General features: G+C 40.3%; 2 protein-coding genes and 28 non-coding genes across 30 annotated transcripts in view; 29 read left to right on the top strand and 1 right to left on the bottom strand.

Annotated features, from left to right (window-relative positions):
- LOC119891504 (scavenger receptor cysteine-rich type 1 protein M160-like) overlaps nucleotides 1-22,878 on the top strand; it is a 1,270,577-nt gene that overhangs the window by 917,979 nt on the left and 329,720 nt on the right. The gene's annotated exons all lie outside the window — the stretch shown is intronic.
- LOC119891615 (chromaffin granule amine transporter) overlaps nucleotides 1-22,878 on the bottom strand; it is an 88,241-nt gene that overhangs the window by 46,200 nt on the left and 19,163 nt on the right. The gene's annotated exons all lie outside the window — the stretch shown is intronic.
- Nucleotides 85-166, top strand: trnas-uga. The gene has a single exon. It is a non-coding gene; the product is annotated as a tRNA-Ser (tRNA).
- On the top strand, nucleotides 845-926 carry trnas-aga. The gene has a single exon. It is a non-coding gene; the product is annotated as a tRNA-Ser (tRNA).
- Nucleotides 1,465-1,546, top strand: trnas-uga. The gene has a single exon. It is a non-coding gene; the product is annotated as a tRNA-Ser (tRNA).
- Nucleotides 2,026-2,107, top strand: trnas-aga. The gene has a single exon. It is a non-coding gene; the product is annotated as a tRNA-Ser (tRNA).
- On the top strand, nucleotides 3,088-3,168 carry trnas-uga. Its single transcript has one exon. It is a non-coding gene; the product is annotated as a tRNA-Ser (tRNA).
- On the top strand, nucleotides 3,376-3,457 carry trnas-aga. The gene has a single exon. It is a non-coding gene; the product is annotated as a tRNA-Ser (tRNA).
- trnas-aga lies at nucleotides 4,259-4,340 on the top strand. Its single transcript has one exon. It is a non-coding gene; the product is annotated as a tRNA-Ser (tRNA).
- Nucleotides 5,691-5,772, top strand: trnas-uga. The gene has a single exon. It is a non-coding gene; the product is annotated as a tRNA-Ser (tRNA).
- On the top strand, nucleotides 6,287-6,367 carry trnas-uga. The gene has a single exon. It is a non-coding gene; the product is annotated as a tRNA-Ser (tRNA).
- On the top strand, nucleotides 6,575-6,656 carry trnas-aga. Its single transcript has one exon. It is a non-coding gene; the product is annotated as a tRNA-Ser (tRNA).
- trnas-aga lies at nucleotides 7,459-7,540 on the top strand. Its single transcript has one exon. It is a non-coding gene; the product is annotated as a tRNA-Ser (tRNA).
- Nucleotides 8,793-8,874, top strand: trnas-aga. Its single transcript has one exon. It is a non-coding gene; the product is annotated as a tRNA-Ser (tRNA).
- On the top strand, nucleotides 9,984-10,065 carry trnas-uga. The gene has a single exon. It is a non-coding gene; the product is annotated as a tRNA-Ser (tRNA).
- trnas-aga lies at nucleotides 10,680-10,761 on the top strand. The gene has a single exon. It is a non-coding gene; the product is annotated as a tRNA-Ser (tRNA).
- trnas-aga lies at nucleotides 11,747-11,828 on the top strand. Its single transcript has one exon. It is a non-coding gene; the product is annotated as a tRNA-Ser (tRNA).
- trnas-aga lies at nucleotides 12,741-12,822 on the top strand. Its single transcript has one exon. It is a non-coding gene; the product is annotated as a tRNA-Ser (tRNA).
- Nucleotides 13,574-13,655, top strand: trnas-aga. Its single transcript has one exon. It is a non-coding gene; the product is annotated as a tRNA-Ser (tRNA).
- On the top strand, nucleotides 14,203-14,284 carry trnas-aga. The gene has a single exon. It is a non-coding gene; the product is annotated as a tRNA-Ser (tRNA).
- Nucleotides 15,270-15,351, top strand: trnas-aga. Its single transcript has one exon. It is a non-coding gene; the product is annotated as a tRNA-Ser (tRNA).
- trnas-aga lies at nucleotides 16,264-16,345 on the top strand. The gene has a single exon. It is a non-coding gene; the product is annotated as a tRNA-Ser (tRNA).
- Nucleotides 17,097-17,178, top strand: trnas-aga. The gene has a single exon. It is a non-coding gene; the product is annotated as a tRNA-Ser (tRNA).
- Nucleotides 17,726-17,807, top strand: trnas-aga. Its single transcript has one exon. It is a non-coding gene; the product is annotated as a tRNA-Ser (tRNA).
- On the top strand, nucleotides 18,290-18,371 carry trnas-aga. The gene has a single exon. It is a non-coding gene; the product is annotated as a tRNA-Ser (tRNA).
- On the top strand, nucleotides 19,143-19,224 carry trnas-aga. Its single transcript has one exon. It is a non-coding gene; the product is annotated as a tRNA-Ser (tRNA).
- On the top strand, nucleotides 19,565-19,646 carry trnas-aga. The gene has a single exon. It is a non-coding gene; the product is annotated as a tRNA-Ser (tRNA).
- Nucleotides 20,812-20,893, top strand: trnas-aga. The gene has a single exon. It is a non-coding gene; the product is annotated as a tRNA-Ser (tRNA).
- On the top strand, nucleotides 21,879-21,960 carry trnas-aga. Its single transcript has one exon. It is a non-coding gene; the product is annotated as a tRNA-Ser (tRNA).
- The window catches only part of trnas-aga, an 82-nt gene continuing 75 nt past the window's right edge, over nucleotides 22,872-22,878 (top strand). The window contains exon 1 of the tRNA in view: nucleotides 22,872-22,878. This exon is cut by the window's right edge and continues 75 nt beyond it. This is a non-coding gene — a tRNA (tRNA-Ser).

Raw genomic sequence — 22,878 nt, 5'->3', positions numbered from 1 at the left:
ACTATTACTACACTGTCTGACAACTTGTTAGCTTCAGATTGACATCACGTATTCTGTATTCCACACAGCTATAATGAAAGATGTGTTGTCGTGGCCGAGTGGTTAAGGCGATGGACTTGAAATCCATTGGGGTTTCCCCACGTAGGTTCGAATCCTGCCGACAACGCGTAATGTTGTTTACACACATCTATAAATTACTCTGACAGTAATCTATGTTTCACAGACATTTCTATATGTGAGCATAAAAACACAGAAGAAAGATGCTAGCCTGATTTCTGCTCTTAGTATGTGGGTGTTTTTATGTAACTGTGAATCTCTCAGATCAATTTGAGAAGAGCCTATGAGAACCAAGTCCTAACAGTTCCTAACGATTCATCTACCAAGCCCTAACAGTTCCTAACGATTCATCTACCAAGTCCTAACAGTTCCTAACGATTCATCTACCAAGCCCTAAAAGTTCCTAACGATTTATCCACCAAGTCCTAACAGTTCCTAACGATTCATCTAACAGTTCCTAACGATTCATCAACCAAGTCCTAAAAGTTCCTAACGATTTATCCACCAAGTCCTAACAGTTCCTAACGATTTATCTACCAAGCCCTAACAGTTCCTAACGATTCATCTACCAAGTCCTAACAGTTCCTAATGATTCATCTACCAAGCCCTAAAAGTTCCTAATGATTTATCCACCAAGTCCTAACAGTTCCTAACGATTTATCCACCAAGTCCTAACAGTTCCTAACGATTCATCTACCAAGTCCTAACAGTTCCTAACGATTTATCCACCAAGTCCTAACAGTTCCTAATTATTTTTCAAACAAAGACACACATTGAGGAAACACGTGTTGTCGTGGCCGAGTGGTTAAGGCGATGGACTAGAAATCCATTGGGGTGTCCCCGCGCAGGTTCGAATCCTGCCGACAACGAGCATATGTTTACACACCTCCAGCAATAACTCTCACAGTAATTGTGTTTCATACACATTTCTACATGTGAGCATAAAAACACAGAAGAAAGATGCTAGGCTGATATCAGCTCTTAGTATGTGAGTGTTTTTATGTAACTGTGAATCTCTCAGATCAATTTGAGAAGAGCTTATGAGAACGATTCATCCACCAAGCCCTAAAAGTTCCTAACGATTCATCCACCAAGCCCTAAAAGTTCCTAACGATTTATCCACCAAGTCCTAACAGTTCCTAACGATTCATCTACCAAGTCCTAAAAGTTCCTAACGATTTATCCACCAATTCCTAACAGTTCCTAACGATTCATCCACCAAGTCCTAAAAGTTTCAAGCAATTTACCCACCAAGTCCTAACAGTTTCAAGCGATATACCCACCAAGTCCTAACAGTTCCTTATGATATGCACGTTTTACTGCACTATTACTACACTGTCTGACAACTTGTTAGCTTCAGATTGACATCACGTATTCTGTATTCCACACAGCTATAATGAAAGATGTGTTGTCGTGGCCGAGTGGTTAAGGCGATGGACTTGAAATCCATTGGGGTTTCCCCACGTAGGTTCGAATCCTGCCGAAAACGAGTGATGTTGTTTACACACATCTATAAATTACTCTGACAGTAATCTATGTTTCACAGACATTTCTATATGTGAGCATCAGAAGAAAGATGCTAGCCTGATTTCTGCTCTTAGTATGTGGGTGTTTTTATGTAACTGTGAATCTCTCAGATCAATTTGAGAAGAGCCTATGAGAACCAAGTCCTAACAGTTCCTAACGATTCATCTACCAAGCCCTAACAGTTCCTAACGATTCATCTACCAAGTCCTAACAGTTCCTAACGATTCATCTACCAAGCCCTAAAAGTTCCTAACGATTTATCCACCAAGTCCTAACAGTTCCTAACGATTCATCTACCAAGTCTTAACGATTTATCCACCAAGTCCTAACAGTTTCAAGCAATTTATCCACCAAGTCCTAACAGTTTCAAGCAATTTATCCACCAAGTCCTAACAGTTCCTAATTATTTTTCAAACAAAGACACACAATGAGGAAATACGTGTTGTCGTGGCCGAGTGGTTAAGGCGATGGACTAGAAATCCATTGGGGTGTCCCCGCGCAGGTTCGAATCCTGCCGACAACGAGCATATGTTTACACACCTCCAGCAATAACTCTCACAGTAATTGTGTTTCATACACATTTCTACATGTGAGCATAAAAACACAGAAGAAAGATGCTAGGCTGATATCAGCTCTTAGTATGTGAGTGTTTTATGTAAATGTGAATTTCTCAGATCAATTTGAGAAGAGCTTATGAGAACCAAGTCCTAACAGTTCCTAACGATTCATCTAACAGTTCCTAACGATTCATCAACCAAGTCCTAAAAGTTCCTAACGATTTATCCACCAAGTCCTAACAGTTCCTAATGATTCATCTACCAAGCCCTAAAAGTTCCTAATGATTTATCCACCAAGTCCTAACAGTTCCTAACGATTTATCCACCAAGTCCTAACAGTTCCTAACGATTCATCTACCAAGTCCTAACAGTTCCTAACGATTTATCCACCAAGTCCTAACAGTTCCTAACGATTCATCTACCAAGTCCTAACAGTTCCTAACGATTTATCCACCAAGTCCTAACAATTCCTAACGATTTATCTACCAAGTCCTAACAGTTCCTAATTATTTTTCAAACAGGTCCTAAAAGTTCCTAACGATTTATCCACCAAGTCCTAACAGTTCCTAACGATTTATCTACCAAGTCCTAACAGTTCCTAATTATTTTTCAAACAAGTCCTAAAAGTTCCTAACGATTTATCCACCAAGTCCTAACAGTTCCTAACGATTTATCCACCAAGTCCTAACAGTTCCTAACGATTCATCTACCAAGTCCTAACAGTTCCTAACGATTTATCCACCAAGTCCTAACAGTTCCTAACGATTTATCCACCAAGTCCTAAAAGTTTCAAGCAATTTACCCACCAAGTCCTAACAGTTTCAAGCGATATACCCACCAAGTCCTAACAGTTCCTTATGATATGCACGTTTCACTGTCTGACAACTTGTTAGCTTCAGATTGACATCACGTATTCTGTATTCCACACAGCTATAATGAAAGATGTGTTGTCGTGGCGAGTGGTTAAGGCGATGGACTTGAAATCCATTGGGGTTTCCCCACATAGGTTCGAATCCTGCCGACAACGCGTAATGTTGTTTACACACATCTATAAATTACTCTGACAGTAATCTATGTTTCACAGACATTTCTATATGTGAGCATAAAAACACCAAGTCCTAACAGTTCCTAACGATTCATCTACCAAGCCCTAAAAGTTCCTAACGATTTATCCACCAAGTCCTAACAGTTCCTAATTATTTTTCAAACAAAGACACACAATGAGGAAATACGTGTTGTCGTGGCCGAGTGGTTAAGGCGATGGACTAGAAATCCATTGGGGTGTCCCCGCGCAGGTTCGAATCCTGCCGACAACGAGCATATGTTTACACACCTCCAGCAATAACTCTCACAGTAATTGTGTTTCATAGACATTCTACATGTGAGCATAAAAACACCAAGTCCTAACAGTTCCTAACGATTCATCTACCAAGCCCTAACAGTTCCTAACGATTTATCCACCAAGTCCTAACAGTTCCTAACGATTCATCTAACAGTTCCTAACGATTCGTCCACCAAGTCCTAACAGTTCCTAACGATTCATCTACCAAGTCTTAACGATTTATCCACCAAATCATAACAGTTTCTACCAAGTCCTAACAGTTCCTAACGATTTATCCACCAATTCCTAACAGTTCCTAACAAATTATCCACCAAGTCCTAACAGTTCCTAACGATTCATCTAACAGTTCCTAACGATTCGTCCACCAAGTCCTAACAGTTCCTAACGATTCATCAACCAAGTCCTAAAAGTTCCTAACGATTTATCCACCAAGTCCTAACAGTTCCTAACGATTTATCTACCAAGTCCTAACAGTTCCTAATTATTTTTCAAACAGGTCCTAAAAGTTCCTAACGATTTATCCACCAAGTCCTAACAGTTCCTAACGATTTATCTACCAAGTCCTAACAGTTCCTAATTATTTTTCAAACAAGTCCTAACAGTTCCTAACGATTTATCCACCAAGTCCTAACAGTTCCTAACGATTTATCCACCAAGTCCTAACAGTTCCTAACGATTCATCTACCAAGTCCTAACAGTTCCTAACGATTTATCCACCAAGTCCTAACAGTTCCTAATTATTTTTCAAACAAAGACACACAATGAGGAAATACGTGTTGTCGTGGCCGAGTGGTTAAGGCGATGGACTAGAAATCCATTGGGGTGTCCCCGCGCAGGTTCGAATCCTGCCGACAACGAGCATATGTTTACACACCTCCAGCAATAACTCTCACAGTAATTGTGTTTCATACACATTTCTACATGTGAGCATAAAAACACAGAAGAAAGATGCTAGGCTGATATCAGCTCTTAGTATGTGAGTGTTTTTATGTAACTGTGAATCTCTCAGATCAATTTGAGAAGAGCTTATGAGAACGATTCATCCACCAAGCCCTAAAAGTTCCTAACGATTCATCCACCAAGCCCTAAAAGTTCCTAACGATTTATCCACCAAGTCCTAACAGTTCCTAACGATTCATCTACCAAGTCCTAACAGTTCCTAACGATTCATCTACCAAGCCCTAACAGTTCCTAACGATTTATCCACCAAGTCCTAACAGTTCCTAACGATTCATCTAACAGTTCCTAACGATTCGTCCACCAAGTCCTAACAGTTCCTAACGATTCATCCACCAAGTCCTAACAGTTCCTAACGATTCATCTACCAAGCCCTAAAAGTTCCTAATGATTTATCCACCAAGTCCTAACAGTTCCTAACGATTTATCCACCAAGTCCTAACAGTTCCTAACGATTCATCTACCAAGTCCTAACAGTTCCTAACGATTCATCTACCAAGTCCTAACAGTTCCTAACGATTTATCAACCAATTCCTCACAGTTCCTAATGATTCATCTACCAAGCTCTAAAAGTTCCTAATGATTTATCCACCAAGTCCTAACAGTTCCTAACGATTTATCCACCAATTCCTAACAGTTCCTAACAAATTATCCACCAAGTCCTAACAGTTCCTAACGATTCATCTAACAGTTCCTAACGATTCGTCCACCAAGTCCTAACAGTTCCTAACGATTCATCAACCAAGTCCTAAAAGTTCCTAACGATTTATCCACCACGTCCTAACAGTTCCTAATGATTCATCTACCAAGCCCTAAAAGTTCCTAACGATTTATCCACCAAGTCCTAACAGTTCCTAACGATTTATCCACCAAGTCCTAACAGTTCCTAACGATTCATCTACCAAGTCCTAACAGTTCCTAACGATTTATCCACCAAGTCCTAACAGTTCCTAACGATTCATCTACCAAGCTCTAAAAGTTTCTAATGATTTATCCACCAAGTCCTAACAGTTCCTAACGATTCATCTACCAAGTCCTAAAAGTTCCTAACGATTTATCCACCAAGTCCTAAAAGTTTCAAGCAATTTACCCACCAAGTCCTAACAGTTTCAAGCGATATACCCACCAAGTCCTAACAGTTCCTTATGATATGCACGTTTTACTGCACTATTACTACACTGTCTGACAACTTGTTAGCTTCAGATTGACATCACGTATTCTGTATTCCACACAGCTATAATGAAAGATGTGTTGTCGTGGCCGAGTGGTTAAGGCGATGGACTTGAAATCCATTGGGGTTTCCCCACGTAGGTTCGAATCCTGCCGACAACGCGTAATGTTGTTTACACACATCTATAAATTACTCTGACAGTAATCTATGTTTCACAGACATTTCTATATGTGAGCATAAAAACACAGAAGAAAGATGCTAGCCTGATTTCTGCTCTTAGTATGTGGGTGTTTTTATGTAACTGTGAATCTCTCAGATCAATTTGAGAAGAGCCTATGAGAACCAAGTCCTAACAGTTCCTAACGATTCATCTACCAAGCCCTAACAGTTCCTAACGATTCATCTACCAAGTCCTAACAGTTCCTAACGATTCATCTACCAAGCCCTAAAAGTTCCTAACGATTTATCCACCAAGTCCTAACAGTTCCTAACGATTCATCCACCAAGTCCTAAAAGTTTCAAGCAATTTACCCACCAAGTCCTAACAGTTTCAAGCGATATACCCACCAAGTCCTAACAGTTCCTTATGATATGCACGTTTCACTGTCTGACAACTTGTTAGCTTCAGATTGACATCACGTATTCTGTATTCCACACAGCTATAATGAAAGATGTGTTGTCGTGGCGAGTGGTTAAGGCGATGGACTTGAAATCCATTGGGGTTTCCCCACATAGGTTCGAATCCTGCCGACAACGCGTAATGTTGTTTACACACATCTATAAATTACTCTGACAGTAATCTATGTTTCACAGACATTTCTATATGTGAGCATAAAAACACCAAGTCCTAACAGTTCCTAACGATTCATCTACCAAGCCCTAAAAGTTCCTAACGATTTATCCACCAAGTCCTAACAGTTCCTGATTATTTTTCAAACAAAGACACCCAATGAGGAAATACGTGTTGTCGTGGCCGAGTGGTTAAGGCGATGGACTAGAAATCCATTGGGGTGTCCCCGCGCAGGTTCGAATCCTGCCGACAACGAGCATATGTTTACACACCTCCAGCAATAACTCTCACAGTAATTGTGTTTCATAGACATTTCTACATGTGAGCATAAAAACACCAAGTCCTAACAGTTCCTAACGATTCATCTACCAAGCCCTAAAAGTTCCTAACGATTTATCCACCAAGTCCTAACAGTTCCTAACGATTCATCTAACAGTTCCTAATGATTCGTCCACCAAGTCCTAACAGTTCCTAACGATTCATCTAACAAGTCTTAACGATTTATCCACCAAATCATAACAGTTTCTACCAAGTCCTAACAGTTCCTAACGATTTATCCACCAATTCCTAACAGTTCCTAACAAATTATCCACCAAGTCCTAACAGTTCCTAACGATTCATCTAACAGTTCCTAACGATTCGTCCACCAAGTCCTAACAGTTCCTAACGATTCATCAACCAAGTCCTAAAAGTTCCTAACGATTTATCCACCAAGTCCTAACAGTTCCTAACGATTTATCTACCAAGTCCTAACAGTTCCTAATTATTTTTCAAACAGGTCCTAAAAGTTCCTAACGATTTATCCACCAAGTCCTAACAGTTCCTAACGATTTATCTACCAAGTCCTAACAGTTCCTAATTATTTTTCAAACAAGTCCTAACAGTTCCTAACGATTTATCCACCAAGTCCTAACAGTTCCTAACGATTTATCCACCAAGTCCTAACAGTTCCTAACGATTCATCTACCAAGTCCTAACAGTTCCTAACGATTTATCCACCAAGTCCTAACAGTTCCTAATTATTTTTCAAACAAAGACACACAATGAGGAAATACGTGTTGTCGTGGCCGAGTGGTTAAGGCGATGGACTAGAAATCCATTGGGGTGTCCCCGCGCAGGTTCGAATCCTGCCGACAACGAGCATATGTTTACACACCTCCAGCAATAACTCTCACAGTAATTGTGTTTCATACACATTTCTACATGTGAGCATAAAAACACAGAAGAAAGATGCTAGGCTGATATCAGCTCTTAGTATGTGAGTGTTTTTATGTAACTGTGAATCTCTCAGATCAATTTGAGAAGAGCTTATGAGAACGATTCATCCACCAAGCCCTAAAAGTTCCTAACGATTCATCCACCAAGCCCTAAAAGTTCCTAACGATTTATCCACCAAGTCCTAACAGTTCCTAACGATTCATCTACCAAGTCCTAACAGTTCCTAACGATTCATCTACCAAGCCCTAACAGTTCCTAACGATTTATCCACCAAGTCCTAACAGTTCCTAACGATTCATCTAACAGTTCCTAACGATTCGTCCACCAAGTCCTAACAGTTCCTAACGATTCATCCACCAAGTCCTAACAGTTCCTAACGATTCATCTACCAAGCCCTAAAAGTTCCTAATGATTTATCCACCAAGTCCTAACAGTTCCTAACGATTTATCCACCAAGTCCTAACAGTTCCTAACGATTCATCTACCAAGTCCTAACAGTTCCTAACGATTCATCTACCAAGTCCTAACAGTTCCTAACGATTTATCAACCAATTCCTCACAGTTCCTAATGATTCATCTACCAAGCTCTAAAAGTTCCTAATGATTTATCCACCAAGTCCTAACAGTTCCTAACGATTTATCCACCAATTCCTAACAGTTCCTAACAAATTATCCACCAAGTCCTAACAGTTCCTAACGATTCATCTAACAGTTCCTAACGATTCGTCCACCAAGTCCTAACAGTTCCTAACGATTCATCAACCAAGTCCTAAAAGTTCCTAACGATTTATCCACCACGTCCTAACAGTTCCTAATGATTCATCTACCAAGCCCTAAAAGTTCCTAATGATTTATCCACCAAGTCCTAACAGTTCCTAACGATTTATCCACCAAGTCCTAACAGTTCCTAACGATTCATCTACCAAGTCCTAACAGTTCCTAACGATTTATCCACCAAGTCCTAACAGTTCCTAATGATTCATCTACCAAGCTCTAAAAGTTTCTAATGATTTATCCACCAAGTCCTAACAGTTCCTAACGATTTATCCACCAAGTCCTAACAGTTCCTAACGATTCATCTACCAAGTCCTAACAGTTCCTAACGATTTATCCACCAAGTCCTAACAGTTCCTAATTATTTTTCAAACAAAGACACACAATGAGGAAATACGTGTTGTCGTGGCCGAGTGGTTAAGGCGATGGACTAGAAATCCATTGGGGTGTCCCCGCGCAGGTTCGAATCCTGCCGACAACGAGCATATGTTTACACACCTCCAGCAATAACTCTCACAGTAATTGTGTTTCATACACATTTCTACATGTGAGCATAAAAACACAGAAGAAAGATGCTAGGCTGATATCAGCTCTTAGTATGTGAGTGTTTTTATGTAAATGTGAATTTCTCAGATCAATTTGAGAAGAGCTTATGAGAACCAAGTCCTAACAGTTCCTAACGATTTATCCACCAAGTCCTAACAGTTCCTAACGATTCATCTAACAGTTCCTAACGATTCGTCCACCAAGTCCTAACAGTTCCTAACGATTTATCTACCAAGTCCTAACAGTTCCTAATTATTTTTCAAACAGGTCCTAAAAGTTCCTAACGATTTATCCACCAAGTCCTAACAGTTCCTAACGATTTATCTACCAAGTCCTAACAGTTCCTAATTATTTTTCAAACAAGTCCTAACAGTTCCTAACGATTTATCCACCAAGTCCTAACAGTTCCTAACGATTTATCCACCAAGTCCTAACAGTTCCTAACGATTTATCCACCAAGTCCTAACAGTTCCTAACGATTCATCTACCAAGTCCTAACAGTTCCTAACGATTTATCCACCAAGTCCTAACAGTTCCTAACGATTCATCTACCAAGTCCTAAAAGTTCCTAACGATTTATCCACCAAGTCCTAACAGTTCCTAACAATTTATCTACCAAGTCTTAACAGTTCCTAATTATTTTTCAAACAGGTCCTAAAAGTTCCTAACGATTTATCCACCAAGTCCTAACAGTTCCTAACGATTTATCCACCAAGTCCTAACAGTTCCTAACGATTTATCCACCAAGTCCTAACAGTTCCTAACGATTTATCCACCAAGTCCTAACAGTTCCTAACGATTCATCTACCAAGTCCTAACAGTTCCTAACGATTTATCCACCAATTCCTAACAGTTCCTAACGATTCATCCACCAAGTCCTAACAGTTTCAAGCAATTTACCCACCAAGTCCTAATAGTTTCAAGCGATATACCCACCAAGTCCTAACAGTTCCTTATGATATGCACGTTTCACTGTCTGACAACTTGTTAGCTTCAGATTGACATCACGTATTCTGTATTCCACACAGCTATAATGAAAGATGTGTTGTCGTGGCCGAGTGGTTAAGGCGATGGACTTGAAATCCATTGGGGTTTCCCCACGTAGGTTCGAATCCTGCCGACAACGCGTAATGTTGTTTACACACATCTATAAATTACTCTGACAGTAATCTATGTTTCACAGACATTTCTATATGTGAGCATAAAAACACAGAAGAAAGATGCTAGCCTGATTTCTGCTCTTAGTATGTGGGTGTTTTTATGTAACTGTGAATCTCTCAGATCAATTTGAGAAGAGCCTATGAGAACCAAGTCCTAACAGTTCCTAACGATTCATCTACCAAGCCCTAACAGTTCCTAACGATTCATCTACCAAGCCCTAACAGTTCCTAACGATTTATCCACCAAGTCCTAACAGTTCCTAACGATTCATCTAACAGTTCCTAACGATTCATCAACCAAGTCCTAAAAGTTCCTAACGATTTATCCACCAAGTCCTAACAGTTCCTAATGATTCATCTACCAAGCCCTAAAAGTTCCTAATGATTTATCCACCAAGTCCTAACAGTTCCTAACGATTTATCCACCAAGTCCTAACAGTTCCTAACGATTCATCTACCAAGTCCTAACAGTTCCTAACGATTCATCTACCAAGTCCTAACAGTTCCTAACGATTTATCCACCAAGTCCTAACAGTTCCTAATTATTTTTCAAACAAAGACACACAATGAGGAAATACGTGTTGTCGTGGCCGAGTGGTTAAGGCGATGGACTAGAAATCCATTGGGGTGTCCCCGCGCAGGTTCGAATCCTGCCGACAACGAGCATATGTTTACACACCTCCAGCAATAACTCTCACAGTAATTGTGTTTCATACACATTTCTACATGTGAGCATAAAAACACAGAAGAAAGATGCTAGGCTGATATCAGCTCTTAGTATGTGAGTGTTTTTATGTAACTGTGAATCTCTCAGATTAATTTGAGGAGAGCTTATGAGAACCAAGTCCTAACAGTTCCTAACGATTCATCCACCAAGCCCTAAAAGTTCCTAACGATTTATCCACCAAGTCCTAACAGTTCCTAACGATTTATCTACCAAGTCCTAACAGTTCCTAATTATTTTTCAAACAAGTCCTAAAAGTTCCTAACGATTTATCCACCAAGTCCTAACAGTTCCTAACGATTTATCCACCAAGTCCTAACAGTTCCTAACGATTCATCTACCAAGTCCTAACAGTTCCTAACGATTTATCCACCAAGTCCTAACAGTTCCTAACGATTCATCTACCAAGTCCTAAAAGTTCCTAACGATTTATCCACCAATTCCTAACAGTTCCTAACGATTCATCCACCAAGTCCTAACAGTTTCAAGCGATATACCCACCAAGCCCTAACAGTTCCTAACGATTCATCTACCAAGCCCTAAAAGTTCCTAACGATTTATCCACCAAGTCCTAACAGTTCCTAACGATTCATCTAACAGTTCCTAACGATTCGTCCGCCAAGTCCTAACAGTTCCTAACGATTCATCCACCAAGTCCTAACAGTTCCTAATGATTCATCTACCAAGCCCTAAAAGTTCCTAATGATTTATCCACCAAGTCCTAACAGTTCCTAACGATTTATCCACCAATTCCCAACAGTTCCTAACAAATTATCCACCAAGTCCTAACAGTTCCTAACGATTCATCTAACAGTTCCTAACGATTCGTCCACCAAGTCCTAACAGTTCCTAACGATTTATCTACCAAGTCCTAACAGTTCCTAATTATTTTTCAAACAAAGACACACAATGAGGAAATACGTGTTGTCGTGGCCGAGTGGTTAAGGCGATGGACTAGAAATCCATTGGGGTGTCCCCGCGCAGGTTCGAATCCTGCCGACAACGAGCATATGTTTACACACCTCCAGCAATAACTCTCACAGTAATTGTGTTTCATACACATTTCTACATGTGAGCATAAAAACACAGAAGAAAGATGCTAGGCTGATATCAGCTCTTAGTATGTGAGTGTTTTTATGTAACTGTGAATCTCTCAGATCAATTTGAGAAGAGCTTATGAGAACCAAGTCCTAACAGTTCCTAACGATTCATCCACCAAGCCCTAAAAGTTCCTAACGATTTATCCACCAAGTCCTAACAGTTCCTAACGATTCATCTACCAAGTCCTAACAGTTCCTAACGATTCATCTACCAAGTCCTAAAAGTTCCTAACGATTTATCCACCAAGTCCTAACAGTTCCTAACGATTCATCTAACAGTTCCTAACGATTCGTCTACCAAGTCCTAACAGTACCTAACGATTCATCCACCAAGTCCTAACAGTTCCTAACGATTCATCTACCAAGTGTTGTCGTGGCCGAGTGGTTAAGGCCACCAAGCCCTAACAGTTCCTAACGATTCATCTACCAAGCCCTAAAAGTTCCTAACGATTTATCCACCAAGTCCTAACAGTTCCTAACGATTCATCTAACAGTTCCTAACGATTCGTCCGCCAAGTCCTAACAGTTCCTAACGATTCATCCACCAAGTCCTAACAGTTCCTAATGATTCATCTACCAAGCCCTAAAAGTTCCTAATGATTTATCCACCAAGTCCTAACAGTTCCTAACGATTTATCCACCAATTCCCAACAGTTCCTAACAAATTATCCACCAAGTCCTAACAGTTCCTAACGATTCATCTAACAGTTCCTAACGATTCGTCCACCAAGTCCTAACAGTTCCTAACGATTTATCTACCAAGTCCTAACAGTTCCTAATTATTTTTCAAACAAAGACACACAATGAGGAAATACGTGTTGTCGTGGCCGAGTGGTTAAGGCGATGGACTAGAAATCCATTGGGGTGTCCCCGCGCAGGTTCGAATCCTGCCGACAACGAGCATATGTTTACACACCTCCAGCAATAACTCTCACAGTAATTGTGTTTCATACACATTTCTACATGTGAGCATAAAAACACAGAAGAAAGATGCTAGGCTGATATCAGCTCTTAGTATGTGAGTGTTTTTATGTAACTGTGAATCTCTCAGATCAATTTGAGAAGAGCTTATGAGAACCAAGTCCTAACAGTTCCTAACGATTCATCCACCAAGCCCTAAAAGTTCCTAACGATTTATCCACCAAGTCCTAACAGTTCCTAACGATTCATCTACCAAGTCCTAACAGTTCCTAACGATTCATCTACCAAGTCCTAAAAGTTCCTAACGATTTATCCACCAAGTCCTAACAGTTCCTAACGATTCATCTAACAGTTCCTAACGATTCGTCTACCAAGTCCTAACAGTACCTAACGATTCATCCACCAAGTCCTAACAGTTCCTAACGATTCATCTACCAAGTCCTAACGATTTATCCACCAAGTCCTAACAGTTCCTAACGATTCATCTACCAAGTCCTAACAGTTCCTAACGATTTATCCACCAATTCCTAACAGTTCCTAACAAATTATCCACCAAGTCCTAACAGTTCCTAACGATTTATCCACCAAGTCCTAACAGTTCCTAACGATTCATCTACCAAGTCCTAACGATTTATCCACCAAGTCCTAACAGTTTCAAGCAATTTACCCACCAAGTCCTAACAATTCCTAATTATTTTTGAAACAAAGACACATAATGAGGAAATACGTGTTGTCGTGGCCGAGTGGTTAAGGCGATGGACTAGAAATCCATTGGGGTGTCCCCGCGCAGGTTCGAATCCTGCCGACAACGAGCATATGTTTACACACCTCCAGCAATAACTCTCACAGTAATTGTGTTTCATACACATTTCTACATGTGAGCATAAAAACACAGAAGAAAGATGCTAGGCTGATATCAGCTCTTAGTATGTGAGTGTTTTTATGGAACTGTGACTCTCTCAGATCAATTTGAGAAGAGCTTATGAGAACCAAGTCCTAACAGTTCCTAACGATTCATCCACCAAGCCCTAAAAGTTCCTGACGATTTATCCACCAAGTCCGAACAGTTCCTAACGATTCATCTACCAAGTCCTAACAGTTCCTAACGATTCATCAACCAAGTCCTAACAGTTCCTAACGATTCATCTACCAAGTCTTAACGATTTATCCACCAAGTCCTAACAGTTTCAAGCAATTTATCCACCAAGTCCTAACAGTTCCTAACGATTTATCCACCAAGTCCTAACAGTTCCTAACGATTCATCTACCAAGTCCTAACAGTTCCTAACGATTTATCCACCAAGTCCTAACAGTTCCTAATTATTTTTCAAACAAAGACACACAATGAGGAAATACGTGTTGTCGTGGCCGAGTGGTTAAGGCGATGGACTAGAAATCCATTGGGGTGTCCCCGCGCAGGTTCGAATCCTGCCGACAACGAGCATATGTTTACACACCTCCAGCAATAACTCTCACAGTAATTGTGTTTCATACACATTTCTACATGTGAGCATAAAAACACAGAAGAAAGATGCTAGGCTGATATCAGCTCTTAGTATGTGAGTGTTTTTATGTAACTGTGAATCTCTCAGATTAATTTGAGGAGAGCTTATGAGAACCAAGTCCTAACAGTTCCTAACGATTCATCCACCAAGCCCTAAAAGTTCCTAACGATTTATCCACCAAGTCCTAACAGTTCCTAACGATTTATCTACCAAGTCCTAACAGTTCCTAATTATTTTTCAAACAAGTCCTAAAAGTTCCTAACGATTTATCCACCAAGTCCTAACAGTTCCTAACGATTTATCCACCAAGTCCTAACAGTTCCTAACGATTCATCTACCAAGTCCTAACAGTTCCTAACGATTTATCCACCAAGTCCTAACAGTTCCTAACGATTCATCTACCAAGTCCTAAAAGTTCCTAACGATTTATCCACCAATTCCTAACAGTTCCTAACGATTCATCCACCAAGTCCTAACAGTTTCAAGCGATATACCCACCAAGCCCTAACAGTTCCTAACGATTCATCTACCAAGCCCTAAAAGTTCCTAACGATTTATCCACCAAGTCCTAACAGTTCCTAACGATTCATCTAACAGTTCCTAACGATTCGTCCGCCAAGTCCTAACAGTTCCTAACGATTCATCCACCAAGTCCTAACAGTTCCTAATGATTCATCTACCAAGCCCTAAAAGTTCCTAATGATTTATCCACCAAGTCCTAACAGTTCCTAACGATTTATCCACCAATTCCCAACAGTTCCTAACAAATTATCCACCAAGTCCTAACAGTTCCTAACGATTCATCTAACAGTTCCTAACGATTCGTCCACCAAGTCCTAACAGTTCCTAACGATTTATCTACCAAGTCCTAACAGTTCCTAATTATTTTTCAAACAAAGACACACAATGAGGAAATACGTGTTGTCGTGGCCGAGTGGTTAAGGCGATGGACTAGAAATCCATTGGGGTGTCCCCGCGCAGGTTCGAATCCTGCCGACAACGAGCATATGTTTACACACCTCCAGCAATAACTCTCACAGTAATTGTGTTTCATACACATTTCTACATGTGAGCATAAAAACACAGAAGAAAGATGCTAGGCTGATATCAGCTCTTAGTATGTGAGTGTTTTTATGTAACTGTGAATCTCTCAGATCAATTTGAGAAGAGCTTATGAGAACCAAGTCCTAACAGTTCCTAACGATTCATCCACCAAGCCGTAAAAGTTCCTAACGATTTATCCACCAAGTCCTAACAGTTCCTAACGATTCATCTACCAAGTCCTAACAGTTCCTAACGATTCATCTACCAAGTCCTAAAAGTTCCTAACGATTTATCCACCAAGTCCTAACAGTTCCTAACGATTCATCTAACAGTTCCTAACGATTCGTCTACCAAGTCCTAACAGTACCTAACGATTCATCCACCAAGTCCTAACAGTTCCTAACGATTCATCTACCAAGTGTTGTCGTGGCCGAGTGGTTAAGGCCACCAAGCCCTAACAGTTCCTAACGATTCATCTACCAAGCCCTAAAAGTTCCTAACGATTTATCCACCAAGTCCTAACAGTTCCTAACGATTCATCTAACAGTTCCTAACGATTCGTCCGCCAAGTCCTAACAGTTCCTAACGATTCATCCACCAAGTCCTAACAGTTCCTAATGATTCATCTACCAAGCCCTAAAAGTTCCTAATGATTTATCCACCAAGTCCTAACAGTTCCTAACGATTTATCCACCAATTCCCAACAGTTCCTAACAAATTATCCACCAAGTCCTAACAGTTCCTAACGATTCATCTAACAGTTCCTAACGATTCGTCCACCAAGTCCTAACAGTTCTTAACGATTTATCTACCAAGTCCTAACAGTTCCTAATTATTTTTCAAACAAAGACACACAATGAGGAAATACGTGTTGTCGTGGCCGAGTGGTTAAGGCGATGGACTAGAAATCCATTGGGGTGTCCCCGCGCAGGTTCGAATCCTGCCGACAACGAGCATATGTTTACACACCTCCAGCAATAACTCTCACAGTAATTGTGTTTCATACACATTTCTACATGTGAGCATAAAAACACAGAAGAAAGATGCTAGGCTGATATCAGCTCTTAGTATGTGAGTGTTTTTATGTAACTGTGAATCTCTCAGATCAATTTGAGAAGAGCTTATGAGAACCAAGTCCTAACAGTTCCTAACGATTCATCCACCAAGCCGTAAAAGTTCCTAACGATTTATCCACCAAGTCCTAACAGTTCCTAACGATTCATCTACCAAGTCCTAACAGTTCCTAACGATTCATCTACCAAGTCCTAAAAGTTCCTAACGATTTATCCACCAAGTCCTAACAGTTCCTAACGATTCATCTAACAGTTCCTAACGATTCGTCTACCAAGTCCTAACAGTACCTAACGATTCATCCACCAAGTCCTAACAGTTCCTAACGATTCATCTACCAAGTCCTAACGATTTATCCACCAAGTCCTAACAGTTCCTAACGATTCATCTACCAAGTCCTAACAGTTCCTAACGATTTATCCACCAATTCCTAACAGTTCCTAACAAATTATCCACCAAGTCCTAACAGTTCCTAACGATTTATCCACCAAGTCCTAACAGTTCCTAACGATTCATCTACCAAGTCCTAACGATTTATCCACCAAGTCCTAACAGTTTCAAGCAATTTACCCACCAAGTCCTAACAATTCCTAATTATTTTTGAAACAAAGACACATAATGAGGAAATACGTGTTGTCGTGGCCGAGTGGTTAAGGCGATGGACTAGAAATCCATTGGGGTGTCCCCGCGCAGGTTCGAATCCTGCCGACAACGAGCATATGTTTACACACCTCCAGCAATAACTCTCACAGTAATTGTGTTTCATACACATTTCTACATGTGAGCATAAAAACACAGAAGAAAGATGCTAGGCTGATATCAGCTCTTAGTATGTGAGTGTTTTTATGGAACTGTGACTCTCTCAGATCAATTTGAGAAGAGCTTATGAGAACCAAGTCCTAACAGTTCCTAACGATTCATCCACCAAGCCCTAAAAGTTCCTGACGATTTATCCACCAAGTCCGAACAGTTCCTAACGATTCATCTACCAAGTCCTAACAGTTCCTAACGATTCATCAACCAAGTCCTAACAGTTCCTAACGATTCATCTACCAAGTCTTAACGATTTATCCACCAAGTCCTAACAGTTTCAAGCAATTTATCCACCAAGTCCTAACAGTTCCTAACGATTTATCCACCAAGTCCTAACAGTTCCTAACGATTCATCTACCAAGTCCTAACAGTTCCTAACGATTTATCCACCAAGTCCTAACAGTTCCTAATTATTTTTCAAACAAAGACACACAATGAGGAAATACGTGTTGTCGTGGCCGAGTGGTTAAGGCGATGGACTAGAAATCCATTGGGGTGTCCCCGCGCAGGTTCGAATCCTGCCGACAACGAGCATATGTTTACACACCTCCAGCAATAACTCTCACAGTAATTGTGTTTCATACACATTTCTACATGTGAGCATAAAAACACAGAAGAAAGATGCTAGGCTGATATCAGCTCTTAGTATGTGAGTGTTTTATGTAAATGTGAATTTCTCAGATCAATTTGAGAAGAGCTTATGAGAACCAAGTCCTAACAGTTCCTAACGATTCATCTAACAGTTCCTAACGATTCATCAACCAAGTCCTAAAAGTTCCTAACGATTTATCCACCAAGTCCTAACAGTTCCTAATGATTCATCTACCAAGCCCTAAAAGTTCCTAATGATTTATCCACCAAGTCCTAACAGTTCCTAACGATTTATCCACCAAGTCCTAACAGTTCCTAACGATTCATCTACCAAGTCCTAACAGTTCCTAACGATTTATCCACCAAGTCCTAACAGTTCCTAATTATTTTTCAAACAAAGACACATAATGAGGAAATACGTGTTGTCGTGGCCGAGTGGTTAAGGCGATTGACTAGAAATCCATTGGGGTGTCCCCGCGCAGGTTCGAATCCTGCCGACAACGAGCATATGTTTACACACCTCCAGCAATAACTCTCACAGTAATTGTGTTTCATACACATTTCTACATGTGAGCATAAAAACACAGAAGAAAGATGCTAGGCTGATATCAGCTCTTAGTATGTGAGTGTTTTTATGTAACTGTGAATCTCTCAGATCAATTTGAGAAGAGCTTATGAGAACCAAGTCCTAACAGTTCCTAACGATTCATCCACCAAGCCCTAAAAGTTCCTAACGATTTATCCACCAAGTCCTAACAGTTCCTAACGATTCATCTAACAGTTCCTAACGATTCGTCCACCAAGTCCTAACAGTTCCTAACGATTCATCCACCAAGTCCTAACAGTTCCTAATGATTCATCTACCAAGCCCTAAAAGTTCCTAATGATTTATCCACCAAGTCCTAACAGTTCCTAACGATTTATCCACCAAGTCCTAATAGTTCCTAACGATTCATCTACCAAGTCCTAACAGTTCCTAACGATTCATCTACCAAGTCCTAACAGTTCCTAACGATTTATCCACCAATTCCTAACAGTTCCTAACAAATTATCCACCAAGTCCTAACAGTTCCTAACGATTCATCTACCAAGTCCTAACAGTTCCTAACGATTTATCCACCAATTCCTAACAGTTCCTAACAAATTACCCACCAAGTCCTAACAGTTCCTAACGATTCATCTACCAAGTCCTAACAGTTCCTAACGATTTATCCACCAAGTCCTAACAGTTCCTGATTATTTTTCAAACAAAGACACCCAATGAGGAAATACGTGTTGTCGTGGCCGAGTGGTTAAGGCGATGGACTAGAAATCCATTGGGGTGTCCCCACGCAGGTTCGAATCCTGCCGACAGCGAGCATATGTTTACACACCTCCAGCAATAACTCTCACAGTAATTGTGTTTCATACACATTTCTACATGTGAGCATAAAAACACAGAAGAAAGATGCTAGGCTGATATCAGCTCTTAGTATGTGAGTGTTTTTATGTAACTGTGAATCTTTCAGATCAATTTGAGAAGAGCTCATGAGTACCAAGTCCTAACAGTTCCTCACGATTCATCAACCAAGTCCTAACATCTACCAAATCTTAACGATTTATCCACCAAGTCCTAACAGTTTCAAGCAATTTATCCACCAAGTCCTAACAGTTCCTAATTATTTTTGAAACAAAGACACACAATGAGGAAATACGTGTTGTCGTGGCCGAGTGGTTAAGGCGATGGACTAGAAATCCATTGGGGTGTCCCCGCGCAGGTTCGAATCCTGCCGACAACGAGCATATGTTTACACACCTCCAGCAATTACTCTCACAGTAATTGTGTTTCATAGACATTTCTACATGTGAGCATAAAAACACAGAAGAAAGATGCTAGGCTGATATCAGCTCTTAGTATGTGAGTGTTTTTATGTAACTGTGAATCTCTCAGATCAATTTGAGAAGAGCTTATGAGAACCAAGTCCTAACAGTTCCTAACGATTCATCCACCAAGCCCTAAAAGTTCCTAACGATTTATCCACCAAGTCCTAACAGTTCCTAACGATTCATCTACCAAGCCCTAAAAGTTCCTAACGATTTATCCACCAAGTCCTAACAGTTCCTAACGATTCATCTAACAGTTCCTAACGATTCGTCCACCAAGTCCTAACAGTTCCTAACGATTCATCTACCAAGTCTTAACGATTTATCCACCAAATCCTAACAGTTTCTACCAAGTCCTAACAGTTCCTAACGATTTATCCACCAAGTCCTAACAGTTCCAAACGATTTATCCACCAAGTCCTAACAGTTCCTAACGATTCATCTACCAAGTCTTAACGATTTATCCACCAAATCCTAACAGTTTCTACCAAGTCCTAACAGTTCCTAACGATTTATCAACCAATTCCTAACAGTTCCTGACAAATTATCCACCAAGTCCTAACAGTTCCTAACGATTCATCTAACAGTTCCTAACGATTCGTCCACCAAGTCCTAACAGTTCCTAACGATTTATCTACCAAGTCCTAACAGTTCCTAATTATTTTTCAAACAGGTCCTAAAAGTTCCTAACGATTTATCCACCAAGTCCTAACAGTTCCTAACGATTTATCTACCAAGTCCTAACAGTTCCTAATTATTTTTCAAACAAGTCCTAACAGTTCCTAACGATTCATCTACCAAGTCCTAAAAGTTCCTAACGATTTATCCACCAAGTCCTAACAGTTCCTAATGATTCATCTACCAAGCCCTAAAAGTTCCTAATGATTTATCCACCAAGTCCTAACAGTTCCTAACGATTTATCCACCAAGTCCTAACAGTTCCTAACGATTCATCTACCAAGTCCTAACAGTTCCTAACGATTCATCTACCAAGTCCTAACAGTTCCTAACGATTTATCCACCAAGTCCTAACAGTTCCTAATTATTTTTCAAACAAAGACACACAATGAGGAAATACGTGTTGTCGTGGCCGAGTGGTTAAGGCGATGGACTAGAAATCCATTGGGGTGTCCCCGCGCAGGTTCGAATCCTGCCGACAACGAGCATATGTTTACACACCTCCAGCAATAACTCTCACAGTAATTGTGTTTCATACACATTTCTACATGTGAGCATAAAAACACAGAAGAAAGATGCTAGGCTGATATCAGCTCTTAGTATGTGAGTGTTTTTATGTAACTGTGAATCTCTCAGATTAATTTGAGGAGAGCTTATGAGAACCAAGTCCTAACAGTTCCTAACGATTCATCCACCAAGCCCTAAAAGTTCCTAACGATTTATCCACCAAGTCCTAACAGTTCCTAACGATTTATCTACCAAGTCCTAACAGTTCCTAATTATTTTTCAAACAAGTCCTAAAAGTTCCTAACGATTTATCCACCAAGTCCTAACAGTTCCTAACGATTTATCCACCAAGTCCTAACAGTTCCTAACGATTCATCTACCAAGTCCTAACAGTTCCTAACGATTTATCCACCAAGTCCTAACAGTTCCTAACGATTCATCTACCAAGTCCTAAAAGTTCCTAACGATTTATCCACCAATTCCTAACAGTTCCTAACGATTCATCCACCAAGTCCTAACAGTTTCAAGCGATATACCCACCAAGCCCTAACAGTTCCTAACGATTCATCTACCAAGCCCTAAAAGTTCCTAACGATTTATCCACCAAGTCCTAACAGTTCCTAACGATTCATCTAACAGTTCCTAACGATTCGTCCGCCAAGTCCTAACAGTTCCTAACGATTCATCCACCAAGTCCTAACAGTTCCTAATGATTCATCTACCAAGCCCTAAAAGTTCCTAATGATTTATCCACCAAGTCCTAACAGTTCCTAACGATTTATCCACCAATTCCCAACAGTTCCTAACAAATTATCCACCAAGTCCTAACAGTTCCTAACGATTCATCTAACAGTTCCTAACGATTCGTCCACCAAGTCCTAACAGTTCCTAACGATTTATCTACCAAGTCCTAACAGTTCCTAATTATTTTTCAAACAAAGACACACAATGAGGAAATACGTGTTGTCGTGGCCGAGTGGTTAAGGCGATGGGCTAGAAATCCATTGGGGTGTCCCCGCGCAGGTTCGAATCCTGCCGACAACGAGCATATGTTTACACACCTCCAGCAATAACTCTCACAGTAATTGTGTTTCATACACATTTCTACATGTGAGCATAAAAACACAGAAGAAAGATGCTAGGCTGATATCAGCTCTTAGTATGTGAGTGTTTTTATGTAACTGTGAATCTCTCAGATCAATTTGAGAAGAGCTTATGAGAACCAAGTCCTAACAGTTCCTAACGATTCATCCACCAAGCCGTAAAAGTTCCTAACGATTTATCCACCAAGTCCTAACAGTTCCTAACGATTCATCTACCAAGTCCTAACAGTTCCTAACGATTCATCTACCAAGTCCTAAAGTTCCTAACGATTTATCCACCAAGTCCTAACAGTTCCTAACGATTCATCTAACAGTTCCTAACGATTCGTCTACCAAGTCCTAACAGTACCTAACGATTCATCCACCAAGTCCTAACAGTTCCTAACGATTCATCTACCAAGTGTTGTCGTGGCCGAGTGGTTAAGGCCACCAAGCCCTAACAGTTCCTAACGATTCATCTACCAAGCCCTAAAAGTTCCTAACGATTTATCCACCAAGTCCTAACAGTTCCTAACGATTCATCTAACAGTTCCTAACGATTCGTCCGCCAAGTCCTAACAGTTCCTAACGATTCATCCACCAAGTCCTAACAGTTCCTAATGATTCATCTACCAAGCCCTAAAAGTTCCTAATGATTTATCCACCAAGTCCTAACAGTTCCTAACGATTTATCCACCAATTCCCAACAGTTCCTAACAAATTATCCACCAAGTCCTAACAGTTCCTAACGATTCATCTAACAGTTCCTAACGATTCGTCCACCAAGTCCTAACAGTTCCTAACGATTTATCTACCAAGTCCTAACAGTTCCTAATTATTTTTCAAACAAAGACACACAATGAGGAAATACGTGTTGTCG

The sequence above is a fragment of the Micropterus salmoides genome, unplaced genomic scaffold (genome assembly GCF_014851395.1).
Source record: "Micropterus salmoides isolate LMB-PRFRI ecotype aquatic unplaced genomic scaffold, ASM1485139v1 Ms_hic_scaffold_7, whole genome shotgun sequence".
In the NCBI taxonomy this organism is placed as follows: Eukaryota; Metazoa; Chordata; class Actinopteri; order Centrarchiformes; family Centrarchidae; genus Micropterus; species Micropterus salmoides.
This window is presented reverse-complemented; position numbering and strand designations above follow the sequence as displayed.